Here is a 7,631-nt window from a genome sequence, read left to right as displayed (position 1 = left end):
TTAGAGCATGCACCATCCAATTAGCCTTCCTTCCTTATCACTGCTGACCTGGAGGAGGCTGACAGCTGTTATTGGCTCCAGCACCTCCCAGATTCCCCATTCACTATTCATAGTGCGTGTGCAGCATTTCTGTGCACTTGCATCCTCACAAAGAACTGTGTTTGTTTATTGTTCAACTGTACTTATCTGACCTGTGAGCAGTGAAGGACAGTTACGATTCTTCTCTTATTGGCTAAAAGTGCAGGTCAGGAGCTTGTGAGTCACATATGTTGTTTGGGTTAAAATGATATCAAATGACTGCTGAGAGTTTCTTGTTGCCTTCTGAGCGATGTCCTCCATCCACTGTTTGTTTGATTAAAGAAGTTCAGGCTTGCTTACTTAACGTCACTTAGAATTGTCAAGGTTTTTCTGTCCGATAAGATTTGTTGTGTATTCATAGTTGCTTGGTTATGAGTATGATGATAAGACTAAATTTAGCCTTGAAAGAAAAGCTTTTTTGCTCTCTCACTCTATATTGAAGCTGTAGACCCATTAACACATTTAGTGCATACAACAGTTTTATTGGCTGGCCAAAAAGTTTCGGCTTATGGCCTTCTTCATAATCATAAAACATATTACAGGCAGCATTTTAAGTAGGATAATTACAGGGCTTGAAAAAATACAAAACAGACAATCACAAAGACCAACATGCACATTGGTCATTGACGCACTAACAACGATGGGCTTTGATCTTGCGGTTTAGAGTCGGTCATTGTTCCTGGCCGCAAGCTGAAGTGCACTGGTAGGGCACTGAAGTTGTTATATATACTGCATGTGCTGCTAGAGATTTAATTTGTTGCGATCTTATCGTCTTCCTGCAACATGGAAGTTGGTGAAGCTGTGCCACAAATCTTAACCCTGTCTCTGCTCTTTATTCTGATCACATCTGTTGAAGCTGTGGTTTTTTTGTTGTCTTGGGGGTTCCCTTTGCCAGTACTTTCCATGTGGTTCTTGGTCTTGAAGCAAGCAGTTTCAGCCCCGCTCCAGTTCAGATGTAACTCCTCTTCCTGTTATCGTTCTGGCCTTGAATGAACCTCAGTTATTCTCTGTGTTTGTGAGCATGTCTTCAGAGGTTGTCCTGCTGATGCTCTGTGCTCTTGAAGAGTGACTTCATGGAGACAGCTCAAACTTCAGGGGTCTGGCTCGCCTCTTGTTTGGACGCCGGCCAAAATGAGCTCATCCATGACAGTGCTTCCAGCTGCTTGGTCGTAGGAGTGCTGTTCTTCCTTGACCTCCTCACCCGGCAACGACGCCGTGAGGTGGTGCGTCTGTGACACGGTTCCCAGAGGCTCCGCCAGGGACTGACCACTGGCAGCCTGCCGCCCCCTCGGCGCCTGCTAAGCAGCGCGGCCTCAGGCCTCCACTGTTCCCTACGGAGAGGCCCAGTTTGTTCTGGACACACGCCAGCGCTGAGCGGTTGGGGGCAAGGCCAGGTCAGCTCTCAGGGGTGGTCTTGTAGTCCATGCGTGCGAATGTATGTGCGATGTGTTTGGAGCCACGATGATTAGCTTGTGTTTTGTTTTTGTGTGATTCTGTTATTTTTTTGCTTTGGTTTTAAGCTCTCGGGCCGTAAGATCTCTCTCTGTCTTTGTCAAACCCCCCAGCGTGTCCTGGGAATAGCGAGGAGGAACAGCACACAAGAGATTATGCTTCTAATTCATTCAGCTATTTCTATGAAGATAAATGCTGAAGGGGTGCGGATCCTGAAGGAAGCTTTTGTCAGTTAGGGGACACAGAGAATTGCTAGTTCCAGCGCTGCTACTCATGCTACACTTTCTTTTGATGCCGCTGCATAATATCAGCATGAGTTAGAAATCTCTGGAGCGTATAAGGTATCAGCAGGCCTGAAAGATATCCCCTGGGAGGAAGATAGCTGCATTGGACTGTGTGCTGGGCTCTGTCACTCAGTCATCTCCTGGCCTAACACAGTCAATCTGGTCTCAATCTGTAGCAGAGCACACGAGCAGGAGGGGGGCCAGCCAAAGGTCAGAACCTGAGAAGGAGTCACCCGTCCCCCCCCCCCTTCCTTCTGATCCACTTCTCCATTCGTGGCCACCTCCTCCAATGCTTCACCCACTTCTGCCTTAGCTCACCATTTGGAATCCATTATCCAACCCGGCTGGAGTTTTCTGATAATTAAAAGGAGACGTTCTCGATGTTCCCTCTCAGATTAACGGCTGTTCTCTGGGATCAGCCGTTGGCAGGGCGAAGACTGCAGGCAGACTGGTGCTCATCCAGAGCTGGGAGCAAATCCTAGTGTACATACATACATAGTGTGCTCACATAGTGTGAGCGAAATCCATTCGTTTTTTTAAAGTTAGCACTTTTGGAACTGGGATTTGCAATATGTTGGAGAAGAGAGTGGGGGAGAGGTGTTCATCTGGGGTACGTTAAGGCTGCGGTTTGCAAAAGAAAGCTATCAAAAACATCTGTCACACAGCGGCGAGCTTATTCTGAACTTTGGGGAGGGAGGGGGGGGGGGGCAACTCTGAACTCAGTTTAATTGTAATTCAAGTTTGGCAGCGGTGCTGCTCAGCACAGAGGTCAGACACACTTGGTGTTACATTCTCATCAGACCATCCCTCCAAAAGTGCACCTGGTCAAACTGAGTTCATCACCCATTTCTGAAACTGTGTTTGACAGCTCTAACTTTTATTACAGAGACTTGGCTCAAATCTGGATTTGCATTCTGTTTCTCTTTTTTTACAGTTGATGAAAACTTTACCCGTTATTCAAATATGCACGTGGCATGAGGATAAAGAAATCCCTGATGGCAGCCAGCATTTACACAACCCTTCTGTCCAGATACATTCATTTGGTTAAGCAAATTCATTTGAAAAAAAAGTCTAATAAAGTTAAAAGTTTTGGCTAAAGAGGACTTCAACTGATGCAATACAAGATGCGCTCCCATGCACTAATGAACTTGTGAGGCTTTTTCATTAGTTAAAAAACATATGAGTCATTTTCCTCCTTATCTATGAGCACATCTGTTGGACTCAGTTTTTTTTTTTTATGTGTGTGCATGCAGCAAGAGATAGTTCGTACTATTATTTTCCTGGCAAATTTAAGAGTTACCAATTTGGAGTGTGACCTCAGTCAAAGGCAGTCACTTGTTTGCTGTTAAAGCATGTGATTAAATCCTAATGACAGTGCAGCCGATTTGGTCTCTCTCGGGGTAGTTTAAGAAGCATAGCTGGTCTTGAACTTGTGACATGCAGCTAGTCTTGACAATTCACAGCTGCGAGGCCCCAAAGATCATCACAGGACTCTTAAATCAGATGACATGGTAGCCGGTGTGCTTTTTTTCTTTTTTGCAGTCTGTTAACAAGCCTTTCTGCAGTTTATTTATCCCCCTGTCACGTGATTTTGTAAATATTCAGGATGCGCCTTATTTCAGCAGCAGCTGTATCCTCTGATCGGAAGTTATAGAATGTAAGCTGTCGTCACTTTATAGTTGCAACACAGGTCGAGTCTTTTGAAATCGGTGACACAGTCTTGGTAAGAGCAGGGTTGCAAGAATTATTGCTCATCTTCGTGGATCTCAAGGGCAGATCCAGGCCACTTCAGAAACAAACGGCTTTTGTGGTTATGTGGATCTGCTGAAACGTAGAATTAGAGGCAGCATCAAAAACTCAGAGCTCTGTGATGATCTAGTTTTATCTGCTGGTGTGATTTATTTATTTATTTATTTTTAAAGGTATTAGATATAGTTTTTTTTAGGTTTTCTGCACCTTTACTCAGTTCTCAATTCCGTCTTATTTGCTCGGAAGTGAAAAAATACGAGTTTCAACATTTGCAGTGTGGTTGTGGCCAATTTTGTCTTGTCTGGTTAACCTCAGGGGGACAGATTAGTTTCTCGTGTTGAAAAGCTCTCTGCATCTCTGTTTGTTAGCAGCTTCCACAGTCAAAAATGGCAGAGAAGCATTTGTTTTTATTATAGCCTTTTCTGTCATTTGCTTTAACCTCGTCTTCCTGCAGAAGTCCTAATTACAGGGCTGGTAGTCATAGTGTGTTGGTGTATATGTTCTGTGCGTAACCCCTGCTTCTCTTAAAGTGTTTCACCTGTTCATGCATCATTTCCTGCCAGCCTTCAGGGATAACATCCGGGGCTGCTGCAGTGTTCCAGACATGTGTGGCTTATTAGCATGATAAATAATCACACTAGTTGCAGCATTGTTGTATATTTTATATAAACTCGAAGCGTAAACTTCAGAGACGCTGAGCCGATCAAAACATAGAGCTTGAATCTAGCTTGAATTTAGAGTTTGCAGGCACATTTTCACATGTTTATGTTTAAATTTCAGAGCAAGGAGTGCTTTTGAAATCATTCATGTGCTGAGAAATCACAGGCTGGCAGCACAAGTAGCAAAGAGGGTTTTAAACCGAGGGGCCTCTTGAGTCAACGATGCCATGCTTCTCTCCCCCACAAGGAAGGCCTGCTGCTGGAGTCACGAGCCAACATCAGCAGCCTAATAAGAAATTGCTTCTCTGCTCCAATCAGAGGAATTCAAACATGTGTGCAGGCCAGCCGCCCTCCCCTCTATTCCACTATTTTAAGAGCCAGACCAAGGGGGGTGGAATTACACTCCAATATACTTAATCATTTCCATCAGTGATGTGGGATACAAAAGCCCTGCTCCTCCAGGGCTGTTTCCAAGAGACATATTCACTGTACACATAAATGTCCTGGATGAATTAAGTGGAGAGATCGCTGTGCAGCTACTACTTGCACAGAAGCTTTTGAAATTGTCAATGATGTGCGTCACGCCTGCTTTAACCGAGCAGTGTGCGCAGAAGAACTGCAGTGCTGTGGAAGAGCGATAGCAAGAGATTTGGCGATGCAAAAGAAAGGGCAGTGGACGCGGTCGCAGCGGTCTACCAGCAGCTGTCATCCTAAACGAGTGACTCAACTCTAGGAAGTGACTTTTGACATACAGTATAGAGTAAAGGAAGTGTGCACAAGTGTGCCGTAGTCTGATCAACAGTTTACCAGCTTTTTCGCTTTTTTTTCGCACATTTAGCTGCGTGTACCCAGCGTCAAAGAAGCAGTGTTGTCACTTATGGCTTCTTGGTCCCCCCCCTCCGCCCCTCTTGTTTTTTTTTTTACTCTTTTCTTTTTGTTTGTAGTGGTCTTATCATATTTTTCTGAGGTCCCTCAGAGAGACAAGAAGATAAAATTGCAGGATGTGGGATTCCCCTCCTGCTCCATATGAAATAATCATCCCTCTTCCCGCTTCTCCTGTCATCTATGTGGTTAAGGGTGGTGGTGGTGGTGGAGGGGGGGGTTTCAGAGGAAGGAAAAAGCGCGTGCAGAAGCACAGACGAGCTTGCACGCTGCGGCGAAGATCACAAAGACTTTGGCAGGAGGTTGGCTGTGATGTGGCGGCCCTCTGATACACATGGGCACCATTCTGGCCGTGAATGGGAACAGTGGAGTACTGCTCACCGGAAAGCCCCAGCCTTTCTGATCCATCACACACACACACACACACACACACACACACACACACACACACACACACACACACACACACACACACGAGCACCAAAAAAGCTCTGGCTCAAAATTTTCTCCACCTCAGAGCTGCTGGTTCAAAGCAGCCTTAGCAACTTTGTGTTTAGAGGATTGAGTCCGATTTACATTAATTGGACTAAATCTTCGTGTCGTTAACGCGGATGTTGGAAAAACCAGAAGATTCACCAGGTCCCGTAACCACGGAGTCATCACTGACGTTAAAGGTGCAGTCAACATGATGTTTTGATTTTCTTGTTTTATTATTGTCTGACAACTTACCGGTAACCTATCCTACCAGTGCGCCCTCTGACACACTCTGCATTAGTTGCGGTGGAAAGACAAGTCTCTGCACGCGGATGAAACAGTAGCCATGTTAGCAGTGTTTATCATGATAGCAAGAGGGTAAACAAACACTCGAACTCCTTTGAGGTCCTCTTTTATTTTTAAACCTCTGCATGCTCTGCTTGTCACCTACAGCAGCCTGAAAAAAAAGCTTTTGACATGCAAGAACACCAACTGACATCCTGAAAGTTTGAAGTTAAGGTACAAGTTCACCTGAGGTGCAGTTGGCTCATGAATGTGGGTGCACCGAAAGCATCACAAAGCCATAACTGCTACTGATGCAGTAATGGATGGGAAACCGCCAACTGATTCTTAACTGTGAATAAGTGTGAAAGTCACCAAAGTGCAGGTGAGATAAAAGGTTACAAGAAAGGAAGGAGGGAGTTTTTACTGCTATTTTTTTTTCTTGTAAAGTTATAGCTTTTATCTTTGTGGTTAGATGTGGCTTTAAGCAGCGTTTTTTTGTTGCACAACAGTCAGCAGCACACATTTCAAAAAAATGAAGACAAGAACAATGCTTGTATGGATCAACACAGAACACAACAGAGAAGATAAAACAACAAAAATGTCTAACAAATAAAAATGAGTAGACATTGTATATGTGTGGCTAATCTGTAGTGAGAGTTGGTAAAAAAAAAAAATAGGAAAGTTAATAATCAAAAAAAGACATGCAACTCTGAAAAAAACTTTAAAAAATGGTACACGGAGTTGTTCAGTGGTTCTAGTTTCGGCCATCGTGCAACTGTGCTGCATAATGACCTGGAGAAACCTGCAGTCAGCTGAGACTGAAGGAGGAACCTGGGTTACCGATGAACGGACTCAACCTGGGATTTCTGTACCTGGATGATTGATCAGGCATCACGACATGTTAACCTGAGCTTTTCTGCTCTGAGAACTGACATAACATCCTTAAGCCACAAAGAAATAACTGGATGATCAGGTGACTACCAGAGAAGCAGGATGCAATGTTTTTTTAAAAACATGAAAATAAGTAAATGTATCATAAGAATTATAGTTATCTTATAGCAGTGATATGATTAAGCCCAGCTGTGTTGTCCAGCTGTGGAGATCTAGATATTTGTGTGACATACAGGGACTGAACCACAGAGAGGTCAGGGGTGGCCACCGCCCCACCCACATGCAAGTAATTGTGAAGCCCGTTAGAAGCTGCACACACACTAAAGTCAAAGAAATTCAGCTACTTCCACTGAGTGCAGGCAAAAATAACTGCTGGCAACTTGGGCGAGCCCAGAGTTAACTGAAACTACTGCCAATGAGAGCACAGGATACCTTTGACTGAGATATGATAGGGGGTTACCTAGGCAACCGGAGCCTGGAAAGACTGCTACCAGCCGTCAGCTTCAGCTCAAAGTGATGCATGATAAGCAATTTGCTTCCTACGTGGACGCCTCTATTATATTATTTTTAACAGCACGGCCACCCATTTAAATTCCAGTTATTCACAAACCTTATCAAAAGTTTCCATCACTGAAACGGAAAAGCTTATTTATGTGGAAAAAACATAACAAGAAAGCAAGAACAAGGCATCAACTTCTATCCCGCTCCAGTATAATTAATTAGCCCAGCCTTTCCACCTCCAGTAGTTTCGCAACCAAACAGGATTATAGATTGATGTTATTCTGTAGTAAGTCTGCAAATAACATTTAACAGTAATATTATCTGTATTTATAACATTCAATAGGCTGCCAGTACAGTACTCTTCTTGCTGAGAGGC

This window comes from Copadichromis virginalis, linkage group LG4 (genome assembly GCF_057382275.1).
Source record: "Copadichromis virginalis isolate Kocher_CV1m ecotype Utaka linkage group LG4, C_Virginalis_male_GT1.1, whole genome shotgun sequence".
Taxonomy (NCBI): domain Eukaryota; kingdom Metazoa; phylum Chordata; class Actinopteri; order Cichliformes; family Cichlidae; genus Copadichromis; species Copadichromis virginalis.
Note: the sequence above shows the minus strand (reverse complement) of the source record.